The 22,151-nt window shown below is 44.5% G+C and overlaps 1 long non-coding RNA gene across 1 annotated transcript; it reads left to right on the forward strand.

The window, feature by feature from the left end:
• Positions 1-7,406: 7,406 nt before the first annotated feature.
• On the forward strand, positions 7,407-21,376 carry LOC116271336. The gene is made up of 3 exons (XR_004179902.1): positions 7,407-7,469; positions 15,034-15,164; positions 20,595-21,376. It is a non-coding gene; the product is annotated as an uncharacterized LOC116271336 (long non-coding RNA).
• Positions 21,377-22,151: the final 775 nt, after the last annotated feature.

Here is a 22,151-nt window from a genome sequence, read left to right on the forward strand (position 1 = left end):
TTAACTGCAGCCTGTAACTTTCTTCCTGAAAAGGGAGTGGTGTGTGTGCATGTGTGAGTGTGTGTAGGTGAATCTGTAAAGGATGGAGTAGTACTAAAAAGAGGGAGGTGAAGATGGAGGTGAGATCTCATCTTTGTGCCCTGAACCTCTTTGTTATAATGTCAGGCAAGGAGAGAAATCAATACTCATCCTCTATGGGACTCTGGCTTTTTCAAACTTGGTTTGCCAGGTTTTGGTCTTGGTTGTTGATGGCTTGTAACTTCAGAGTCTCATTGCTGGCCACGCTTCCAAGTGGTTTATTAAGAAGTTTTCCTAAACAAAATTGATCTCTCCCTAAAAAAGTTATAGGTCTAGCTATGAGATGTTAACAATATTTAGCCTGCTACAATGCCAATAAGAGTTCCCATTTACTGAAGACTTTCTTTGTACCAGCTGTGTGCTAAGAGCGTTATATTTGTTACCTCATAACATCAACCCTCACACCAACCTTACGAAGCAGGTATTTCATTATTCCTACATCCCAGATAAGGAAGCTAGGATTATTACTGCTGCACCCACATAGCTGATAATCAGTGGGGCTTGGCTCCAAACCCAGGTCTCTGACTCCTAGGTCTATGCTTACGAACGTACCATTCCTCTGCAGTATGTCTCAAACATATTTGGCTACAGGAACATTTTCAAAAGTGAACACCACTTACTTCTTAGTACTGTTATTAGCATTTCATGGAACACAATTTGGGAAATACTACCCCAGGAAAATACTGCCCTGTCTTTAAAATAGTGATAATAATACAATCTCCATATTGCGATAATTAAAAGACGTTTCAGGAAATGGGTGCTGAGGATACTTGCTTTCCACCAGGAATGTGTGTGTGCTTTCAAAATAACATTCGTGACCAGGCACAGTGGCTCACGCCTGTAATCCCAGCACTTTGTGAGGCCGAGGCAGGTGGATCGCCTGAGTCCAGAAGTTTGAGATCAGCCTGGGCAACATGGTGAAACCCTGTCTCTACTAAAAATACAAAAATTACTCGGGTATGGTGGTGCATGTCTGTGGTCCCAGCAATTCGGGAGGCTGAGGTGGGAGGATCGCTGGAGTCTGGGAGGTGGAGGTTGCAGTGAGCCGAGATGACATCCCTGTACTCCGGCCTGGGCAACAGAGTGAGACCTTGTCTCTCTCTCAAATAATCATAATCATAATAGTATAACATTTGTGATGTTCTCAGTGAAAGGAAGCAGTGTTTTGGCCAGGATGATAATGAAGATATTGTTACTGGGCTGGAAGACCCTTGGGCCCTGTGGGGGAGGGCCTTGTAAGCTGCCACTGCCTCCCTTCCACAGGTGCCCCTTTGGTCCCCTTCCCTCCCCTCTGCCCTCTGGTTCTCTCCATCATCCCGCTGTAGTGCTCGTCTTTGTTCAGGATGATGCTCTGTTTGCCTGCCTCTGGGCAGGGGCCTTGCTCTAAACCACACTGCTGCCTACTCAGGCCAGCCCAGGATGTCTGCTTTGCAAATTTGGACTGTTCTGAGCCCCAGCTGTAGGCCAGGGGTCTGTGACATATTGGGCAGACCACCCACAGCCCAGCTGCTGCCATTGCTCAGCCTACATATTCCCAGAGAGCACATCATCACCCACAACATCTCACCGACAGACCCTGCCTTTAGAGACAAGGACCAACCTAGGTGAGCCTGGTTGGCTCTACCTCCCTGGACATTGATTTGGACAGCTCACCGACTCCCAAAGGAGCCAGTCTTTGGGCCTGGTTGGCTCCCAACCTACTCCCTGCCCCATTGGTTTGCTAAAGGGGCCCGGCAGTCCCAAATCATGACATTCCTTTTCTTCCATGCACTGGTTTTGCCCAGCTGTCCTTTTTTCTTTCATAATTTCATCAGTCCCACAGATATGCACATTTGGGCAAAAATACTAGGAACAAAACAGACAAACAAAAACAGGCCCTCAACCCAGCTCCTGAAGACCGGTTAGAAAGAGCATTTGCATTCTTCTCGGTAAATATCAAGCACACTAAAAAAGAAAACAAATTATTTCACTTACGTTCTCACTTGCACCTGTGAGGGAGCCATTGTTACTGTCATTTCATGCATGGAAAGGCGGGGGGTCACAGAGGTCAGCTGATTTGCCTAACGTTGCAGAGCTGAGAGCACCAAAGTCAGGACCAGAATAATTATCCAGTGTTTGTCCCTCTGCCAAGTGCTGCCCCTTGGACTTGGGGCCCTCAGGCCATCGAGACTGGGGCCCTTTGCTCCTGGAGTGTCCCAAATTGATAGCGTAAGGCTGGTTCCGATCGAGTCTGACATGCTACTAGAAACCCTCCGTTTTCTTCCCTTTATTCTCTTCCATCTTCCTTTTCCTAAGACTCATCCCACTGTCCATTCTTCAGAGGCTTCAAGGTGCTCTTTGACTTTTCTCTGTAGCTAAGCCATGGGACTTTCAGGTGTCACCCACCGTCCCACCCACTCACTTGCCTCTTGACAGTGCACCAGCTGAAGCACAACTATGTGTTAGGGAGATATGTAAGGAGAAATGTGAGATGTGGTCTTGCCCCTAATAAAGCATTAAAGAAAAATTATCCTGATATCTGTGAAAAACAGCAATGAAGACTATTCAAGACTGTTGCAATAAGGGTCAAGATTATTGCAATAGGTGAGAGGATTGAAACCCAAGTATATCAGGGATAAGGGAGGATTTACAGCCAATGAGCAGGGTGGGGGAGTGGATGGAAAATTACCTAGAGGAACTTGATTAGGTGGAGGAAGAGGAGCTTGATTGGATGTTGAGGGTGAGAGAATCTCAGTAAATGGACTTAACAAGATTCATTGCTAAAACTGGGCTCAGCAGGTCAAGGACAAGGCCTAGTTGAGAAGAAGGCTTAAGGGAACCTGACTGAAGTTTGGTCAAGGAGGGAGTCTTTGTCAGCACTCACAAAGTCATGTGAGAGTCAGGACCCAAACGCAGGACCCAAGGTGCTACGAGGCAGTGATGTGCCAGCCATGGCATGACTGGAGCTTGGAGAGGAGCCAGTGGATCTATCTGGTTTATTCCATTCCCTGGCTTCAGGGCTGACTGGCAGACAGTCACACTGGCTTCATCTCAGGTTCATTCATTTCTCAGTGCTCTGTGATATACCATACTCTTCTTCTACTTCATACTTTGAAGCTTGAATTTCCAGGATTTGATAAGAAAGACTGAAAACCAGAAGCAGACTGAAAAGTGCCAAGGCTTTATCTAGACCTTGGACAAGAACTTCAACCTCATGTTTCTTGTTTGCAATATTGGGACAATACTTGTTACAGATTGAATCGCATCCCCCAAGAATTCATTTATTGACTTAACCCGCAGTGTGACTGTATTTGGAAACAGGGCCTCTAAGGTTAACAGTTAAATGAGATCATAGAAGGTGGGGCCCTAATCTGATAGAACTGGTGTCCTTGTAAGAAGAGGAAGAGATACCAGAGATCTTTTCCTCTGTGCACACACAGAGGAAAGGCCATGCAAAGACGCAGTGAGAAGGTGGCCGTCTGCAAGCTGGGAAGGGAGGTTTTACCAGCAACAACATTTTCTGGCATGTTGACCTTAGACTTCTTGCCTCCAGAACTGTGAGAAAATAAAAGTGTCTGTGGTTTAAGCCATGCAGTCTGTGGTATTTGTGATGGCAGCCTGAGCACACTAGTACAATACCTATCCTGTGGGTTTATGATGAGAACTAAACATAAGGTAAGTTGAGGACCTAACTGCAATTCACACATGTTGGCTTGTCTCCCTTTCCTCCTGTCATGTGATTTGTGGGGTGTTAAGGGTCTTTTGCCAGCAGACACCTTCCTTGTGACCGACCATATGATGGTGTGAAAAATTCACACGGTAGAAGCCTTCTTTTGGATTCAGCTTTGCTTCTCTGTGTTGCAAGGAACAGAACCTTCACAGATTAGTAAAAGGGGGAATTTTCTGAAAGCATGTTATTATCAGTTAGGATTCCTGGTTTCAAGCCGTGTACATCAATTGGCTGGTTTAGGCCAAAAAGGAACTATTGAAAGGATATAGACTGGGGTACAGGATTGGAGGGAAGGATGGAGGATCAGATGTGGAGCCTGCCAGCAAAAGGGCCAAACATCACACCTTAGAATGGGGCGTGGGGACTGCAAGGCTATGCTGCTGGGCGCCGGCTGTTGCTGCTCGCTCCTCTGACCCCGTGAACACCGGCCTGCTCTGACATTGCTGGACTAGACTCTTCTGTGACCAAGTCCTCCACACCGATGTGCCCTGTGGTCTCTGTGGTTCTGGAGCGCTGCTGTCTCCTTGGCGGAGCTTAGATCATGAACACTGGCATTTTCAGCACAGAGTGGGAGGCAACTCTGCCTCCTTTCAAGATTCATAAGGCGGGGAACTTCCCCAAACAATTAAAAGCAGGCTCAAAATGCCAGATGGTCAAAAAGAATAACAAATTCCCCCACAGATACAGGGAAACCTTTCAAAGCCCCCACATAGGAAGTGCAGCTTCACTCATAGGAGTGAGAACAAAGAATTGGAAAGCCGACGGCTGGTCACTCTGCATCTGTCTGCCCCTGTCTCTCTGTCTCTGTGTCTCTGTCTTTCTCTCTGTCCTGTGTTTTCCAGCTCCACTTGCTAAAGGTAAGGCCCACCTCTGTCCTGACCGTAAGAAGTTAGTTGTCTCCCTTAGAACATCTTTTTCCTCATCTTCTGCAAATGCTTCTCAATTCTCCTTGGAGATTCCCTCCTCTGTCCGTTTTTGGTCTGGGTAGGCTCCATTCTCAGCCCTTGGGGTGGGCCATAGGGCCCCGTCCGAAGCCAATCAGCACACTGTATGCCCTTGGCTGCAGGAGTGAGCGTGTGACCTAAAACAGCCTGGATTTTTTCCCCCCTCTTTTTTATTGAACTCTAACTTACCTGTTGCAAAGTGCACAAAGTGTACACCTCAATGAATTTTACATAAAATCCATTGTATACACCTGTGGAATCATTACTGAGACTGAGATACTGGTCATTTCCATCAGTCCAGCAACTAACTCCCCTTGTAGTCCTTCTCTGTAATACTCCACTCGAAGATAATCACTATTCCAACTTCAGTTCCTGTTAATGGAAATTTTACCCATTTTTGAATTCTGTGTGAATGGAATAATATGTAATCTTTGGTGGCTGACTGTTGGTCTTTCTCTTATTGACTTGCAGCAATTCTTTATTTTGGATACGAGTCCTTTGCTAAATATATATTGCAAATATGTTTTCTTAGCCCATAGTTGCATTTTGACTCTCTTGAGGATGTCTTTTTAGGAATATTAGTTCAAATTGTTAGCCTTGTCTACGGTTAATGCTTTTAATTTGTTCTATTTAGAAATAGAAAGTCTTTTAATGCTTTTTATTTGATCTATTTAGAAAATCTTTGCACACTCTGAGATCATGCGCAAGTTAATAACTTTGAGGGACGGAGAAGTAAAATGTTTTTGTTGCATTTGAGATTGTGAGGCAGTGAGGTTGAGCCAGAAACGGAGACAGAAAGCAGAAAAACTTGCAGGGCTGGCCTTGAGATGGGGCACTGTCACCAGGGAAGTCTGAGTTTTGCAGGAACTGTCTGTTTGCTGTAGTTATGGCTGAAATCAGAGGCAGGTCAAGTGGATGAGACGTGGGGCAGTTGACCTCAGAAGAGATTCCTTTAACTAGTTCCTCTTTTTTTTTTTTTTTGAGACAGAGTCTCGCTCTATTGCCAGGCTGGAGTGCAATGGTACCATCTTGGCTCACTGCAACCTCCACCTCCTGGGTTCAAGCAATTCTCCTGCCTTAGCCTCCCGAGTAACTGGGATTACAGGCGCCCGCCACCATGCCTGGTTAATTTTTTACATCTTTAATAGAGACAGGGTTTCACCATGTTGGCCAGGCTGGTCTTGAACTCCTGACCTCGTGGTTTGCCCGCCTCGGCTTCCCAAAATGCTGGAATTACAGGCGTGAGCCCCCATGCCCGGCCAACTATTTCCTTTTAAAAAAATTTTTATTTTTATTTTTTGAGAGAGTCTCGCTCTTTGGCCAGGCTGGAGTGCAGTGGTGTGATCTTGGCTCACTGCAACCTCTGCCTCCAGAGTTCAAGTGATTCTCATGCTTCAGCCTCCTGAGTAGCTGGGATTACAGGTGTGTGCCACCATGCCCGGCTAAATTTTTGTATTTTTAGTAGAGATGGAGTTTTGCCATGTTGGCCAGGCTGGTCTCAGAATCCTGGCCTCAAGTGATCTGCCCACCTCAGCCTCCCAAAGTTCTGGGAATACAGGAGTGAGCCACTGCATTCAGCCTATTTCTTGATCGAACATGTTATTGAGCTCTTATGCTGCAGGATGACATCCTCATGGAATTTATATTCTGGAGGATTTTAGAGATTATTTTAAAATACCTTCTTGTAGTCCACATGAGGAAGCCAAGGTGAAGACATGAAAAATAATTTGCTTGTCATCACAGAGCTAGGGTAGAAGCACAGTTCAACCAGAACCACAGCTGGAACCCAGGTCTCCTGGATGGAACTGTCCCCGCCCCTGCGCCTGCCGCTGCACCAGTCCAGCAAAGAAAGACCTGAGGGGTGCTGGTGATGAGTGACGGCTGCTCTGCCTCAGGCTGAAGATAGAAGCAGCCTGTCTCAGGTGGGTGGAAATTTTCCTTTCTTCCTTTACCATGGGCAAAGTGATATGCCCTGGTCCGCAGCAACAGAGACTTCAGGAAGCCCACACACGTCAAGCGGCCAAAGCGGACCCAGTGTCAGCAGGGGGAAATCAGAGGGACTTCCCCCAAGTCTTTCCTGTCAAAGAAAGAAACATGAGAGACCTTCACGAAGGTGAAAACAACACATTAAGGACTAGTCCAGACTGGGTACATGTCTCCCCAGTGCGGCTGCTACCCCTTGGGTTTTACCCCAGGACACTGGGTTCTGTCCTGTCGTGGTGGTCAGTGCTGGAAAGCTGGGGTTTAAAGCTGTGCACACAGCGTCAAGCAAGTCCTAGGCCAAAGTTCAGTCCAAGGAGCACCAGGGTCTTCTTATTGGCAGCAGGTACATTGGACATTGGGTGATAACCTGGAGGCCAGTGACATGGTGAGACCACTTCTGACTCCCTCATTTCCCATCTCTTCCCTCACATCTCCACCACATGGGCTCACTGAGACATGCTCACAACTGTTAAGGTACCACTGGGGGCTTCCTATGACCAAGTCCCTTTAAATAAACATCTTTTGAATGTTCCCTCCCACTGTGAGAGGAAGGCAGTAATAAGGTGGTAGTAAAATAGAATCTTGACACCCATTTATGAATTTTATGTGAGAGAAGAACGGGGGAGTTGATGAGTGAATGTATGGAGAGCCAGTGAGTGAGTGAATGTGTATGTATATATATATATTTACTGTTCTGGGCCCCAGTAACCTCCCTTGAATTCCTGTTGAAGCGCAAATTTAGAGCTTCTTTGTAGGTTAGTCTGGTGATTCACTGTTGGTTTGTGGGTGTCAGACATGCAGCTGTGGCAGCTGTCATCATCTTCTGTTTATGCTGGATTGTGGATTTCTTAAGACTGAGGCCTGTGCCTTTTTTTGTTTTTTATTTTTAAATTGAGGCAGTGTCACACTCTGTCACCCAGCCTGGAGTGCAGTGTTACAATCATGGCTCACTGTAGCCTCAACCTCCAAGGCTCAAGTGATCTTCCCGCCTCATTTTTTGATTCTTTGTGGAGATGAGGTCTCATTATGTTGCCCAGGCTGGTCTCAAACTCCTGGGCTCAAGTGATCCACCCACCCTGGCCTTCCAAAGTGCTGGGATTACAGGCATGAGCCACTGCGCCTGTGTGTGTGTGTGTGTGTTTTTTTTTTTTAATTTAAGTTTACAATTTATTGAAGTATAGTATGTCTATAGAAAAGAGTACAAACCCTGAGTACAGCAGGAGGGTGTACATGTGCATGAAGGACATACACCCATGCACTCAGAGCCTAGATCAGGAAGCATGGAGAGCTGCGGGAGCTCCTCAGGGCTTACTGCCAGCCACCACTTCCCCTTCATCCTCCTGCCAGCGTAACCACTGCCTGCACTTCTCACACTGTAGATTAGCTTTGCATGTGGGAGTCATATTTTTATGCCAGAAAAAAGTACTTGATTTTTAAGAAACCTTATGAATCACTAAAAGCAAATGTCCTTCAGGGAATACACAATAGTTTGGTTATAAATTCTGTAGTCTTGGGCCTTACCTAAAAAAGTTTGATGACTGTCAAGTTAATTTTTTCTTCTTATTTTGAAATAATTCCAATCTTTAAGAAAACTGACAAGAAAAGTATAATGACTTTTTTCCTGAACTGTTGGAGAGGAAATTATTGGCGTGATGTCACATCACTTTAATATTTGAGTGTATCGTTCCTGGACCCAAGGACATTCTTCTATATAACAATAATACAACTATCAAAGCTATAAAAGTATTAATAACATTAATACCTTACTAACATCCAATCTGCAGACACCATTCAAGTTTCCCCAGCTGTCCCAATAAATGTGATTATCGCGGAAGTCCAGGATCGAGCCCTGCATTTGGTGGTTGTGCCTCATTGACCCTCTTCAGAGTGGGGGAGTTCCTCAGTCTTTCCTTGATTCCATGACCTTCACATTTTAATAGATTACAATTATCTGGTGGAATGCTCCTTGATTTGAGTGTGTCTCATATTTCCTCAGAATTAGATTTGGGTAATGCTTTTCAATTTTGGTAGGAATAGCAGAGAAGTGATGCTGTGTATGGTCTTCTCGTTGCATCCTATAGGTGGTGCACAATTTCAATTTGTCTTATTAATGGTGATGTTCACTTTGATCACTGAATTAAGAGGTGTCTGCCTGTCCTCTTTACTGTAAATTATTCTTATTTTTTAAAATTAGTAAGTATTTTGGAAGGTACTTTGAGACTATTTAAATATCCCATTTGGGCCGGGTGCAGTGGCTCATCCCTGTAATCCCAACTCTTTGTGAGGCCAAGAAGGGTGGGTCACTTGAGGCCGGGAGTTTGAGACCAGCCTGGGAAACATGGTGAACGCCGCCCCCCCCGCCGTTTCTACTAAAAATACAAAATTTAGCCAGGCATGGTGGCGCATGCCTGTAGTCCCAGCTACTCGGGAGGCTAAGGTGGGAGAATCATCTGGGCCTGGGAAGTTGAGGCTGCAGTGATTGAGCCACTGCACTCCAGCCTGGGTGACAGGAGTGAGACCCTGTCTCAAAAGAAAAAAAAAAACCCATTCTGCATCAAATGTTCACCCATTAGTTTTAGCATCTATTGATATTTCTTGTCTGAAACATTATTAGGATGATTGCCAAGCAGTGATTTTTTAATCTAATTATCCATTCTGCATTTAATTAGTTGGCATTCTACTGTAAGAAAAAACTTACTTTCTTCCTTATTAATCAATAAATTATTTATATTAGTATGGACCCATAGAAGCTTATTTTATCTATTGGGTTCTAATCTGTTTTCATCAAATTGTTCCCAATTTGGCCAGTGCCCCTATCATTCTTTGTACATTTCCTTGCCTTCTGGAACAACAAGATATTCCAAACTCATCTTATAATTTTCCTGCCGTTTCTCCTGAGGGGCCTGGCTCCTTTTCATGGAAAATGGTATTTAGAAGTTGTCTTAGTCTGTTTGGGTTGCTATAACAAATACTATAGACTGGTTAGCTTATAAACAACAGAAGTGTATTTTCCACAGATCTGGAGGCTGGTAAGTTCAAGATCAGAGTGCCAGCATGGTTGGGGTCTGGTGAGGGTTTGCCTGTGAGATGCGGATTGCCAACTTTCTGGCTGTGTAAGGGGCAAGGCAGCTCTCTGAGCCTCTTCTGTAAGGGCGTGAATCCCATACCTGGACCTCTGCCCTCATGACCTACTCACCTCCCAAAGGCCCCACCTCCTAATACCATCACTCTGGGGGTTAGGATTTAAATATATGAATTTGGTATGGGATAAAATCTGTCAAACCACAGCAGAAATCAAAATGTGGATGATAGCTATGTTCATTGCTATTGGGATGTGTCTGCTCCCAGGCTCTCAGTGTATAGAGCTAGGACACACACACACACACACACACACACACATCTAGTTTTATATCTGTATATACAGGAAAGCATGAATTCATGCTGATATTGTTGATTTTAATCTAACAGCAGCACAGATTCATTCTAGTTTTCACTTTCCAGATTTGTAACTTTTTTTTTTTTTTTTTTTTTTTTTTAGGCAGAGTCTTGCTCTGTCACCCAGGCTGGAGTGCAGTGGCATGATCTCAGCTCACTGCAACCTCCACTTCCTGGGCTCAAGCGATTGTTCTACCTCAGCCTCCTGAGTAGCTGGCATTACGGGTGTGTGCTACCACACCTGACACATTTTTATACTTTTCATGGAGATGGGGTTTCGCCATATCGCCCAGGGTGGTCTCAAGTGATTCGCCCACCTCGACCTCCCAAAGTGCTGCGATTATAGGTGTGAGCCACCGTGCCTGGCCAGATTTGTAACTTCTTTTACTCACTGTGAGAAGCTGGTTACCTTGCTCTACCCTCAGGCTCTGACACTCCACACGAACTGTGCTAATATCCTCCTCATCCTTTTTGGGCCCCAACACCCCATGCCAGGCTGTTTGGTCTGCTTTGCTTCCCTTCCGCACCACCTGGCTCCCCAGTGGCCACCGCCTTTGCTCCCTGCACAGCCATCAGCCTTACTCCACTCAGGCGCCAGCAGTCTGCACTGAGTGATGCAGTCACCCTCTTCATCTTGCTGCTGCTGTAACTTCCTGCCTTGCCATTGCTACTGTCTCTCCATCCCCGCAACCAGATCCCCCTCCTCGCCCTGCTCAGAACCCAATACCCCCAACAGACTGCTGTCACTGTTCACTTTCACCCCACGGCCACAGGCTCTCCATTCGGAAGCTCTCCACAATTAACCTCTCAGGATTCCCACACCTGGGAATTTCACCCCCTAGTCCCAGCTGCCTTGATCAGCTCCTTCGAGTAACGTTTGGACCGACTCATTCAGAACAGGAGGTAGGAAGACAGAGACTGTCGCAGGGCAGTCGCCCCACTGGGCACAACAGACACAGAGCCCAGGGCCCAAGGTACTTTTAGGGTCAACAACAATGTTTTAATATTAATTGCTTTTAAATTCTGAAGAAATAATGAATATAATAATTAAGAACATAACAATGAATCCAGCCTGAATTATATTTAAGACAATGTAAAATAAAAATTTTAATGTTTTTAATGGAAGAAAGGGTCCATGAAGGCAAAAGAGCTGAGGACCCATGGAAGTTATAATGCAACCCCGTAGTGTCTTCATTAGCTCTGTAGGCCAAATTCCTTGTAGAGTTCCTGGAACATAGTAGGTATTTAATACTGTTTGTGAAATAAGTAAATAAGTAAGTGGTCAAGCACTGGGGCTTATATCTCTTGTTTCTCCTGTGGCAGACAAGAATAGAGTACAGTAAATGATAATTAATGATGACCTGTTTACTTGAATGAGTGCTTTTTTCACCCTAGTAGTTCAGAGCTTTCCGTGTATTTATTCATTCGTTCAAATATTTGTTGATTGCCTACTATATGCCAAAGCCCTGCTTCCTTTGAGCGTGTTTGTGTGGCATTGCAGAATGTCTACCTCAGTTTTGGGAAAGCAGGGTGTGTCTACAAGAATATAGCCTTGAACTAACTTGCCAGCGTAGAAACTGATCTGAGCCCACCCTCCTTACCAGAGGACCCAAATGCACAGGGCCCACAGGGGAGAAGTGGGTTGAGATCAAACTCTAGATCCGATAACACACAACCACATACCATGCAGCCTTTTCTGTCCTGTGAGATGAGCTAACTCCATATTTCACAGTGTGAGTCACACTTGAAAATGCCTGCAACATCATAACTGGTTTAGTTCCTAGTTCTGTCAATTGCTTTTTAAACAATAATAAAATCAAATCCAATGCTCATGCTGGAAATTTGGATTTATCAATGAGGTACAATGTGAGATGCATGAGATGTTTGGGGACAGAATTGTTTACCATCTACTCTTTTTATGTGATCTTTGAAAACTTGACAACTTCATTGTTCTAATCTTATTTAATTTAAATGAGTTGTACATAATTCAGACAGTGAATAAAGCTAAATTTACCTTGGTACTATGGAAAGGGACCTGGCAAAGCACATTAATAATGTGTGTATACATGATCGTATAAGGAATGTTTGACATACTTAAAGCAACATCCCACTTTCAAGTGCCCTCAGATATCTTGGCACAATGGTTTCCATATGAGCCCTTAATAGGTGCTGGCTCAGGGACTAGTAAACTGTGACCTGTGGGCCAATTCTAGCCTGCTGCCTGTTTATGTGGCCTGTGAACTAAGAATAGTTTTTACACTTTTAAGTGGTTGAAAAATAAAAGCCAAATATGTTGTGATATGTGAAGATTATGTTAGATTTGAGTTGCAGTGCCTGTAAATAAAATTTTACTGGACCCCAGCTACACCCGTTTTGTGTATTAGTATGGCTGCTTTTGTCTTATGAAGGCAGAGTTGAGTAGCTGCAATGGAAACCATGTGGCCCACAAAGTCGAACATATTTGCAGTCTGGCCCTTTACCTTGGGACTTGCTGTTGCCTGTTTAGGTACTTGGAATATGTCAGTGAGCAAAACAGAGAGAAATCTCTGCCCACAGGAAACTGACATTTAATAGGGGAAGATAGGCAATGAACATAAGTAAATTATACATAGCATGTTAGAATGTGATAAATGTGATGGAAAAAAATAGAGCAGAATAAAATGGATAGGGGTTTTGGGGAAAGAAGGAAGATGTTATAGTAAGAGGGCAGTCAGCGCTGGGCAGGGTGGCTCACACTTGTAATCCCAGCACTTAGGAAGGCCGAGGCGGGTGGACCACTTGAGGTCAGGAGTTTGAGAGCAGCTTGGCCAACATGGTGAAACCCCATCTCTACTAAAAATACAAAAGTTAGCCGGGTGTGGTGGTGCACGCCTGTAATCCCAGCTTCTCGGGAGGCTGAGGCAGGAGAATTGCTTGAACCTGGGAGGTCAAGGTTGGAGTGAGCTGAGATCGCGCCATTGCACTACAGCCTGGTGACAGAGCAAGTCTCTGTCTCAAAAAAAAAAAAAAAAAAAAAAAGATGGCAGTCAGGGATGGCCTCGTTGTAAAGGTGACATTTCAGCAAAGACTTGAAGTAGGTGAGGGCATTGAAATAGGTGGGTGTCTGGGAAAAGCATCCCAAGCAGAGGAATAATTACAGTTCCTTATAGCGATGTTGTGTGGATTGACAAAATGATACATTTAACTAAGACTAGTACCTGGTACATGGTAAGTTCTAAAAAAATAGTTATTTGTCTTAGCACAGCTGGCTGTAGGTACTACTTCCCTCTCTGCAGCAGGTTGCTGCTCTGAGTTACTCCCTGTGGGTGATTCCATGGGGGGTCCTGATGTCTTAGCTTTATGTGTCCCAGGATTAGCTATCATCCCTGGGACTTAGCTCTCAGGGACAGAGTTGTCCCTAGAGAACCATGGTCCTATAAGATATCATATCTGTGGCCTGCATAGTTACAAAATACAGATTCCAAGAGTTTGTCACCACATGCAAGGCAAAGGGACTTGCCCCATTATCACACAATGAGTCAGCAATGGAGCTTCCATGTCCAGTGCTCTATGTTCTTGGACTGTATTCCACGCTCTGCAATGAGCCTGTCCTTCTACATCTTATTTCCTCCAATAGATTTTCAGGTCCCTTTGTGCTGGTATCATGTCTTATTCATTTATATTTCCCCCTTCAGGCACTAAACAAACAAACACAAAATGAAAAAATGAAAACTATTTTTTTTTTTTGAGATGGAGTCTCGCTCTGTTGCCCAGGCTGAAGGTCAGTGGTGTGATCTTGACTCACTGCAACCTCTGCCTCCCGGGTTCAAGCGATTCTCCTGCCTCAGCCTCCCAAGTAGCTGGATTACAGGCGCCTGCCACCACGCCCGGCTAATTTTTGTATTTTTAGTAGAGATGGGGTTTTACCATCTTGGCCAGGCTTGTCTTGAACTCCTGACCTCGTGATCCACCCGCCTCAGCCTCCCAAAGTGCTGGGATTACAGGCGTGAGCCACCGTGCCTGGCCGAAAACTCTTGAAAGATCTCTCAGGGTTTCATTTGACAATATAATTTCAAATCTCAATTGTTATGTATGTGGATCTGCCAGAAAATGTCAGTGTGGAATTGATTGTCCTCTGTTCCCTGTGCTTACATAAAGCATGGGGAGATAAGTTATCCTACAAATTAGGGAGCTTCTAGAAAAGACCCAGACACTTACATTTTCAAACTCCTTTATGTTGCAAAGCTCCTGGAGCTTAAAAATGCATGCATGTGTTTGGGCCTTGATGGTCTCTGCTGGCTAGCAATAGCATCAGGCTGCTAGATAACAGATGGCATTTCCAGGGGGAAAAAATCGCCAGATGATGCTAGACAAGTACTGAGGTATCCTTTGGCTTAGTCTGGAGTGTTCCTCAAAGTGTGGTCCACGGACCAGCAGCCTCAGTAATCACCTGAAAACTTGTTAGCAATGCAAATTCTTGGGCCAGGTGTGGTGGCTCATGACTGTACTCCCAGCACTTTGGGAGGCTGAGGCTGGAGGGTCCCTTGAGCACAGGAGTTTGAGATTAGCCTGGGCAACATAGGGAGATACTGTCTCTACAAAAAATAGAAAATTAGCTGGGCATCATGGTGAACACCTGTGGTCCCGGCTTCTCGGGCAGCTGAGGTTGGAGAATCACTTGAACCTGGGAGATTGAGGCTGTGGTGAGCCGTGATTGGGCCACTGCACTCCAGGCTGGATGCAGAGTGAGACCCTGTCTCAAAAAGAAAATAATGAAAAGAAACGCAAATTCTCAGGCCTCACCTCAGACTCCCTGAATCAGAAACTCTGGGTGTGAGGCTCAGGAGCCTACAAGCCCTCCAGGGGATTGTTTGAAAGCCACTGGCTACTTTTCTGTCCTTACAGATTTCTGGCCAAAACTCTTCCTTCTCTGCAAAGTGCCCAAGCTATATGATGGGGTCATCAAGGAGCTTCATTTGCTGCACATGGTGATCACCTGGAAGCAGGATTGATGAGAAATAGTGCTCTGGGGAAAGGTGAGATGTGTACCCCTTTTCCAGTTGGTTTAATACATTCCATCTGACTGATAAAGGTGGGATACGTGTTGGCGTGAAGCATGGCCCAGGGCATATTACAAAATTAGATCAGGTGTAGAAATAAAGGGAACTTCAAAATCTGAAATTATTACCTCTGGTTGGGTTTTGGTTGTGGCTGGATGTATACACAAGCTGGGCTGTGACAGGAACAGTATGGAGTCCCAGAAGCTCTACTCTGGTTTGTGAAGGCTGAGATTTGAAAAATCCTCTTGTGAAGCACAGAAGGCGAATTAATAGTAGGTGAAGTGGCTTCTCCAGGGTCCTATGGCAAATCAGCCTATGGTAAGTAAGGTATTATTATTCCTGCCTCTCAGGATTGCAGATGTGGTGTACCTTTGGCTGAGGTGTGGGAAGAATAACTTAGGCATGCATCTTTGACCTAGGGTAAAAGAATTGACATTTATTTGCCCCTGACCTGCTCCCAATAGAAAATTTCTGAGCATAAAAAAATGAAGCTTAGGATTTGAGGCCAATGGTTAAAAATATCCTTGTAAAGAAGCCGTGAATTTTGAAGACATATTAACAACACAAGTGCAAATGGACAATAAGAAACTGATAGCGAGCTCTAGCTGGCACAAACTTTACATTGGCCACATAACAAGGCAAAAATAAGGATGATCTAATGTCTGACAAGCCATTGACCATGAAATAGGACATTAGCAACATTTTTCAACAAATGGACTTATTATTAATGACAAGCCTTTCCCAAATATATAGTTGTATTAACCTGAGTTCTCCAGACATATATGTATATGTGTATATATGTATATATGTGGGTGTGTGTGTGTTGTGTGTGTGTGTGGAATTGACTTATGTGACTCTGGAGGCGAGAAGATTCATGATCTGCTGTCTGTGAGCTGAAGATACAGGAAAGCCAGTGGTGTAGTTCAGTCTGAGGTTTTGAGGCCTAAGAAGTTAGGGAGACGATGGTATAAGTCTCAGACCAAGGGCAGATGTTTCCACTCAAGTGGCCAGGCAGAAGGAATGAGTTCTTCCTTTTTCCACCTTTAGTTTTTTTCATGTCCTCAACAGACTGGGGATGTCAGTCCTCATTGGGGAGGACAGTCTGCAGATCCAAATGCCCATTTTATCTGCAAACACCTTGACAGACACACTCACAAATAATCTTTGGCCAAATATCTGAGCTTCTGTGATCCAGCCAAGTTGACGCATAAAATTAACCATCACAAGTCCACCCCTTGCCAACTTGATAGCCATACGTGCCTTGTGAAACCATACTTAACCTCCAAATAAAGACAATAACAAGTTCATAATTCCACATGATATTCCTATCCTGTATACAACAAAATGTATAACCCTTTTCCCAGAAGAGGAGTTAAAGCACTTGAGTGAGGTTTACCCTTCTTGAAATCTTATAAACATTATGATGTAAAATTAACAAAACTTAAATACTATGGTAAAACAATACATTTTGTGTTATATAATAGGGAAGTAAGAGAGGAAAGAAAACAAATATATATGTATTTATATGCACATACACAATTGTATTCATAACAAAATAAGGAGGAAATAATCGACAATTAGAGTCCTTATTTTTATAACTAGGTGTGTGGTCATTGCTGGCATTTATAACTACTTTCTATCACAACTTATTCATATTGCCTTTGCCTTCAGCAAGTTTCTCAATTGGTTGTGATTCTTTCCCTGGTGAAGTGACCCCAGCTTCATTACTGAGGGATCTGGGCCATTAGTAGTTCTGTCTGGATTGTGTTGTAGTTCTCCACTGACCTAATCACAGGGCAGAGTAATAATAAGAGATGCCCCCAGGGATCTCCTGTATGAGAGATATACTCTTCCCTACTCCATTGTGAACAGTTCAATTTCCCTTGGGAGTAAAGATCAGTCACCCCAGTCAGCAAAGGAACTCCCTTTTTCTGTCTGTTGATTCAGAGGCACGAAGAGCCCAAAGTGGCCAGGTGGCAGTTTTAATTTCCAATTCGATGGAACCATTGTTGTTCATTGTCTCCTGGTTGAAGCATTTCTCCTTTTGAAATTAAGACCTCTAGGCAGGCGGAACATAAAGTTGAAGGAACAAGGAAACATTTTACTGGTGTAACTGGAGTAACAATAAGAGGTGCCACTCCTGTTCCTATCCTTTGATTCCTGGACCTGTGAATCCCGGCCATGGGAGAAACAGCACTATCTATTACTTGCTGATTCAGAGCATAAGTAGTTTTCTGGGGGAATCTTGCCCAGCTCTGCAAATATTGCCACCTAACTGGTGCTGTAATTGAGTCTTCAAAAGACCATTCCAATATTCTGTCAAATCAGCTGCTTCAGGATAGTGGAAAACATGGTAACACAAGTGAATTCCACTTTATTTTCTGTGAATGAGTTCTTTGATCAGAAAAAAATACTGTGTGAAATGCCATGACAGTGGATAAGGCATTCTGTAAGCTTGTGGATGGTAGTTCTGGCAAAAGCATTGTGTTCAGGGAACACAAGTCCACATCCAGAGTGTCTATTCCAGTAAGAACAAAGCACTGCCCCTTCCATGATGGAAGCCATCCAGTGTAATCAGTTTGTCACCAGGTAGCTATCTGATCACCTTGGGAAATGGTACCATAATGGGGACTCAGTGTAAGTCTCTGCTGCTGGCATATTGGACACTTAGTGGTAGCTGTAACCAGGTCAATGTTGATGAGCAGAAGTCCATGTTGCTGAGTCTTTGCATAACCTCTATGCCTGCCACCGTGGCCACCTTGTTTATGAGCCCATTGGGTGATGACAGGGGTGATTGGGGAAAGAGGCTGACTGTTGTCCACAGAACAGGTCACCCTATCCATTTGATTATTAAAATACTCCTCTGCTGTGGTCACCCTTTGGTGAACATTCACATGGGACACAAGTATGTTCACATTTTTTTTTCATCCATACAGAGAGGTCTGTTCACAGATCACTTCTTTAAATTTATTTGTCATCAATTTTCTAACATGTTTTTTCTGAGTCACTGACCTTCCAGCTAAACCACTGGCCATGGATCATGAATTAACATATACTTCTATGTCTGGCCATTCCTCCTTCCAAGCAAAGTGGACAGCGAGTTGTATTGCTTGAAGTTCTGCTCACTGGGACGATTTCCCTTCATCACTATCCTTCACAGATGTTCCAGAAAGGGGATATAGTGCTGCAGCTGTTCACTTTTGGTTGGTGCCTCTGCATTATGCAGAATCATCTGTAAACAGTTCTGGGTCTTCTCTGTCAGCTGTTCCTAGGGAACTTTGCATGAGGGTATAAGTGCAGGTTGGCAGTAGAGCAGGGGTGAGGACCATGGATACTTGACCATTTCTTCATATTACTTACTTTTGCCTCAGGGCCTGTTCTGACCCAGTCCCATATACATCACTTCCATTTGATGAAGGAGTGCTGCTGTGCACACCCAACTTTACGGCTTGGTGGGTCAGATAACATTTCATGATGTGCAGATCAGGCTACATGGTAATTTGGTCACCCACAGTTAAGGGTTCAGCTTTGACTAAGGCTAAGTAGGAGGCCGAGAGCTTTCTCAACAAGACAGAAGTTATCTGTGCAGGACTGCAGGGCTTTACTTCAAAATCTCAAGTGTTAATGGGTCTGGACTAACACACTGAAATGAGAATATGTTGCCTCCAGAATCCAAAGAGGCCCTGTAGGCATTGTGCCTCTTTTTTGGTTGTATGAGGGGCCAGATGCAAGAATTTATCTTTCACTTTGCAAAGGATATTTGGATGTTTCCCATACCACTGTACCCCTAGAAATATCGCTGAGATAGGACTAGGCACGGTGGCTCACGCCTGTAATCCCAGCACTTTGGGAGGCCGAGGCGGGTGGATCACAAGGTCAGGAGATCAAGACCATCCCGGCTAACACGGTGAAACCCCGTTCTCTACTAAAAATACAAAAAAATTTAGCTGGGCATGGTGGCAGGTGCCTGTAGTCCCAGCTACTCGGGAGGCTGAGGCAGAAGAATGGAGTGAACCTGGGAGGCAGAGCTTGCAGTAAGCTGAGATCGTGCCACTGCACTTCAGCCTGGGCGACAGAGCAGGACTCTGTCTCAAAAAGGGAAAAAAAGAAAAAAAAAAGAAAATATCACTGAAGTAGAAGGCCCTTGAATTTTTGTTGAATTTATTTTCCGTCCTCTGACACACAAATGTTTTACCAATAAGCCTAGAGTAGAATCTACTTTTTGCTCACTAGGTCCTCAGTGTAATGGATCAGTATGATATCTTGTGAAAGAGAATGTCATCAGTGTAATGGATCAGTGTGATATCTTGTGGAAGGGAAGGTGCCATGATCTCTAAGAACTAATTTATGATGACAAAGGGCTGAGGAGAGACCAGATCCCTGAGGTTGGACAGTGAAATTGTACTGATGACCTTGCCTCAATAAAGCAAACTGGCTTTGTTGGCCTTACGGACAGGTATGGAGAATAAGGCATTTGGCAGATCCATATCTGTAAACCAGGTACCAGGAGATGTGTCAATTGGTTCTAGCAATGAAACATATCTGTTATAGCAGCTATAATTGGAGTCACCACCTAGTTAAGCTGATGATCATCTATGTCATTCTCCAAGACCTATCTGTCTTTTCACAGACCAAATAGGTGAGTTGAATGGGGATTCGGTGGGTACCACTACCCCTGCATCCTTGAAGTATCTTAATGGTGGTACAAATCTCTGCAATTCCTCTGGGAATGTAGTGTTGCTTTTGGTTTACTATTTTCCTAGGTAGTAAACCTAAGGAAAAGTGGAAGCCTTTTCCAAATGGCTTCCATTTGATCTTTCCCACCAGGATAGCTCTCACTTCACAAGTCAGTGAACCAGTTTGTAGGTTCTGCCAGCTACTGACTATATCTGTTTCAATTGCGCATTCCAAAACTGGGGAAGTAGCCACAGAATGGGTTCAGGGTCACTGAAATAGTTCAGGATCCACTATGAGATGAACATGAGCTAAATTCCACTGATACCTGACTTTCATAATCCACTACTATGACTGGAGGGTCACAGTGACATTTTGGGTCTCCTGGAATTAGTGTCAGTTCAGAGCCAGGGTCCAGTAGTCCTGAAAAGGTCCAATTATTTCCTTTTCCCCAATGTACAGTTACTTTGGTAAAAGGTCAAAGGTCCCTTTGTATAAGGCGGGGAGGTGTATTAATATAACTTTTAAGTAGTGAATAGGGTCCTTCTTCAAGGGGACCTGACCTCCCCTTCATTCAAGGGGTTGTAAGTGATCTTGTTTGGAAGTTGATTGAGGGGCTTTGGCTCTCTGTTTTTATGATACAGGTTAGACTTTGTTCACTTAACCTAGAAATTTTCTGCTTATCTAGATCAAGTAAGAATTTACTAGGTTTACTACCTATTTTACTTCTAGGAACACCGTGATCAGCCAGCCAGTGCCATAGGTTTTATATGTCAGACCATTCAGCTTGCTGCTGTGACTCTGCTGTCCATGATGGTAACCACACCCGCCTTGTCTTTGGCAGTTAAGTGTTGCTGCTTGGTCGCTGCCACCCAGGATCCAATTACTCTCACTGCATTTAATTCTTAATTCAGTGGCTGCAGCTTCCACTGTGAGGTGTGGCCTACAGAGAAGAGCAATCACAAGGCTCTTCAGGGATGCTAGGGCTCCTCTCACAAATTTATTTCTCACCGTATTAGTGAAAGGCCTATCTTCTGGACCCTCCCAGTGTGAACAAGCAGGCCTTATGACAAATCCACTCTAAGATTCCAATTTCCCTAAACCATTGAATCTCTTCCTCTACATTAAACCAAGGCAGGTGTGATACATAAATTCACTCACTGTGGGCCAACTTTTGGTCCATGTTTCAGCCGATCAGTCAACAAAAATGTAGAGCCCTTTCTAATTCCTTGAGCTCAACATTTAATGCAGAATTTCTGCTTAGTGAGCCCAAGGAATAAACTTGATTGGATTAAACTTTATGTTCTTTCCACCATCTGCCCAAACCTTATTTTTTTGTATTGAGGCAGGGTCTCACTCTGTTGCCCAGGCTGGAGTGCAGTGGCATGGACATAGCCTACTGCAGACTTGACATCCTAGGCTCAGGTGATCCTCCTGCCTCAGCCTCCTGAGTAGCTGGGACCACAGATGTGCATCATCTTGCTGACTAATTTTTAAATTGTTTTTCATAGAGACGGGGTCTCACTTTGTTGCCCAGCCTCGTCTTGCATTCCTGGGCTCAAGTGATCCTCCCAGAGTGCTGGGATTACAGGTGTGAGCCACCATGCTTGGCTCCATACCTTTAATATGCATCTCCACTTGTGTTCCCTGGATTTATGACTGTATAAATGAGAAAACTCAAGTAGTTGTTTTGGAGTGTAGCACATCTCCTCTTGGGTCACACTTTGTACCTCACCTTTCGGGGCCTGCTGGGACAAATCTAGTTATAAGTAGAAGCAAAGAGAGGTGACGAGTGTGGGTCCTGGAGTGAATCAGCAGTCTTGCAAGGCAGTTGCCTGGGGTGGGGGCATGACAACTTCCTAGGAAGTTCAGGGTTAATCCCTTTGGATGAGGTGGAGAGGCCACTCCCACTGGGGGTGGGTAAGTGCTACCACTGGTTGTTGGGAGGCCACTTGTTCTGTGGGTGGGAAGGCTGTTCTGCTGTGGGGTGGTGGAGCCTCTTCTACTGGCAAAGAAAACTACCAGAATTCAGGAACTCAATGTTTCCAGCATCAACAAAGTTTTCTCACATGTCCCCATCCCAATTTATAAGATCCTATGCTTTCCTAGTTTATGTCCTCACTTTAACAGTAGACACCCTGTGAGGCTAGGAGTTTAACTTGTGTTGTATTTCAGCTAGTTGCAAAATGAGATTCTGTTTTTGATTTTCAGCAATCTCAGCTCTTTGGCTATAGGAAATAATGGCTTCCTTCAGGGCACACATAGAAGCCTTTAGGTCATTTATGCAGT

This window comes from Papio anubis, chromosome 1 (genome assembly GCF_008728515.1).
Source record: "Papio anubis isolate 15944 chromosome 1, Panubis1.0, whole genome shotgun sequence".
Lineage (NCBI taxonomy): Eukaryota > Metazoa > Chordata > Mammalia > Primates > Cercopithecidae > Papio > Papio anubis.